Here is a 3,641-nt window from a genome sequence, read left to right as displayed (position 1 = left end):
CGTTTTTCCGATCCGTTTTCGACTACGGCAGTTAAAATTGAAATACAAAACTAAATATATCGTAAAACTTAAGTTTTAAGGTAATACATGTGTCCGATGCTTCCGTTTCGTTGTCGTTGCGTTTCCTGCAGTGGCGCTTTTCGTTCACGTTAGCGTATGTGACGTACGGAAGCACGATAAATTCTCAGAAACTAAATTTATAAACATAAAATATTCGTATAAAATTCAGACTTGTCGGCGTTGTCTGTATCTTGTTCGGCTTCAATTCGTTGTCGCTTAATATTCAGTAGATTACCCGAAAATCCTCAGACGCGCACTATAACGTCCGAAAGCGTTCCTAGGCATACCAAGAGCCTAATTTGTGACACCTCGGATCTTTCCGGATAACCTTTCGATGTGACGAACATGTACGTAATCGACTAACAGTAAAAATATATAAAAACTATTTGCTATTATGTGTTATGTGCCGATTTGCTTATGTGTATGTATATATATATATAAGTGTTATACACGTAAACCGAAACCACAAGCAACCCGACTCGAGACCATGGTCTCGAGTGAACATTAGTAATGGGCCGGCTAGGCCTTGGCCTCGTAGGAATTAAACCCAACCCAAGCCCACACTCGCAACACTATATAAACCCAACCCCACCTCCCTTAGCCATTTTACACACTCCCTTCTCACACTCTCATCTCTCACACAAAACCCTAAAGTTCTAGCAACCAAGACCACTCTTCTCATCCTTCTCCTTCTTCTCGGGTTCAACCAACATCAAGAACATACTCGGCTTTAGCTCGGAACCGCCAACCGGAAGCTCATTCATCGATCCATCATACCCGCACACCTTGAATCTATAACCGGTTAGTGGTTTTGGCTCCTTCTAGATGTTCATGTGTTAATAAGGTCACTAGGACAAATATATGTATGTGTTACTATGATTCTTGTGTATGGATGATGTTTGTTTGACATGTTTGTGTGGATCAAAATGTGTTAAATGGGTAACCGGTTAGTGTTTGGGCTTTTATATGATCCTTCTTGGTTTGTGCTTGTTGATGTTGATTAAAAAGATGTTTGGGTGTATCTCGGTTTGTTAGAAAGTTTAGATGGATTGTGGTCATTATAAATGTATGTTTCGGATACGTGCAAATTGCTTGAATAATTATATCAAGGGCTTGATTATGAGGTTTTAAGTACACGGTTTTGGGTTTTAGTAATATGTCTTTGTTTGAATGATTTTCAGTTTATTGCTTGAATGTTCTGTTAAATGACAATGATGAACATGAAGAACAGTTTGAATGCCTTTGGAATATTTTTGAAATGTGTATATTTGATCTGTTTTGGCTAATGATCAGACAAACAAACATGTTTTAGTGGAAATGGTACATAATTTTCATGAAAATGCATTTCTATTGGTTCGTACAAAATGACAGGTTCTAGAAGGGATTGCCATGCACGTTATCACGGTTGCGAGTCGCAACCATTGGTTGCTACTCGAAACCACACATGACCAGCCGAAACCTTCCAGTTGCGAGTCGCAATCAGCACGCATCAAACCTGGTTGCGAGTCGCAACCACACCTGCCAAGTCGCAATCTCCGGTTACGAGTCGTAACCAAAACGTGACGGACCGAGACCGCAGTTGCGAGTCGCAACCTCGGTTGCGAGTCGCAACCACCTTAGTTTCGACTGGGCTGTTTTATGTTATTGGGCCTTGACTGTTTGTCTTGTTGTTTTGGACTTCAACTGTTGGGCCTCCTGTTGACTGGACTTCATTTTGATCTGCTACTGTATGTATACATGTTACTGTTTGTGTTTCTGCCTGTCAACTGCTTGTATACGTGTATGCTAGACGTGTTTACTTGTACCCGACTTGACCCATATTTGGTAACCATGTTAGGACGTGGTGACCAACACACTTAACCAAGTAACGTATCATACCGAGCAACCCAAGGTGAGTTCACAACTTAAAAAGCATGCGTCCCGGTGGTTTGGGACACGAGACCGAAACAACCCTATCCCCTTGAAAAGGGGATACCGTCTACACTCCTTCCCTAGTTATTGGGAAACAAACTTACTTTATCTTCCCTTGTATTGGGAAACCTTTTTAGTTAATTACTGTTTATACGGATTGCAACTAACGGCACTAAACGCAACTCTATCACTCAAGTCCCTACTACATAATACCGATTAGTCGCCGGTGCCAGGCGAACGGGTTATTAGTTGATAGCGCTATTTAGGTTTTACCAGCCTCACACCGTGCCATGGTATGGGATCGGTCGTGAACTAATGTACTCAGGCATCCGTCAATGATGATAGAACATTGACATCGGGGCATCCTGCGGAAACGCATTCGGTTACCTAGTGTTCGGTATTAGAAAACGGTTTAGTCGCTAACTTTTGGGGTAGCTCCCCATGGCATGTATAAACGGATAAATTAACTGGTGAAACAAGTTTTTGGAAATTAAAACTGGACAACTAGTGAACTCACTCAGCATTATTGTTGACCCCTTACTGCATGCTTTGCAGGTGGCCAGTGACTGGAGCAGCTGCTTGGGATGTGTAGTGGTCGTCTGCCCGTGTGTTGGGCATTTACTATGTTTACCTTGCGAACAATGTTCAAAACTGTTAATTATGCTTCCGCTACATTTTCTCTGAACTTAAAACTCTGAACTTGATATTTGCTAATCGTATGGTTAGTAAGTGTTACTTTAATATTAACCAATGCTTAGTATAATTGGTGGCTAGATCCTGGTCAGTCACGCCCTCGAAGCGGGTGTTATCCGCGGGTGGATTTTGGGGGTGTGACAGATTGGTATCGGAGCCATTGGTTATAGTGAACTTGGTTTTAAAAAGGGGAAAATCTTTTTGAGAAAAACCAGACTATAACCCGTGACTCGTGACGACACTACGCTCCAAGTACAAGGCTCGACTTATCTGACTTCATAGCTCGGACCCATAGTTACTTGCTTACTTGTCTTATGCTTTCTGCTTTACTATACGTACTAGTTGCCTGATTAGATAGATACATCTTCTCTCTTCTATCTTATTCTCGCTATCACGCACTCATACTATGTTTTCTGGTTATGAAGACAATGAGTGGACGCGGACGAGGAAACGTCAACATGACCCCGGCTCAGTTCACTAGCCTGCTCAACACTGTGGCTGCAGCTTTCGCAGCTCACCCTATGGGTAAACTCGATGCTTTAGGATGTTTAGATCCTACCGCCACCTCGTCTTTTCGCCTCTAAACCTATTTCGCTTCACTCCTCACAACAGGTCAGCCTGCACCTGTGCAACCACGTGTTTGTACCTTCAAGACCTTTATGGATTGCAAGCCTCTTCCTTTCAATGGCACGGAGGGTGCCATAGGCCTTCTGCACTGGATTGAGAAGGTCGAAGCTGTTTTTGCTGTCTGTGAATGCCCAACTGCTAATTGGGTGAAGTTTGCTACTGGTACTCTAGAGGGAAGCGCACTTTCATGGTGGAAAGCGCAAATTCAAATGCTTGGTCTAGAGACTGCTAACGCTACTGCATGGGAAGATTTCAAGGATATGATCAAGGAAGAGTACTGTCACAGGGATGACATCCACAAGCTGGAGAATGAGTACTATGAACTCAAGATGGTTGGGTCAGAGATTGAG

This window comes from Helianthus annuus, chromosome 3, assembly GCF_002127325.2.
Source record: "Helianthus annuus cultivar XRQ/B chromosome 3, HanXRQr2.0-SUNRISE, whole genome shotgun sequence".
NCBI lineage: Eukaryota > Viridiplantae > Streptophyta > Magnoliopsida > Asterales > Asteraceae > Helianthus > Helianthus annuus.
This window is presented reverse-complemented; position numbering follows the sequence as displayed.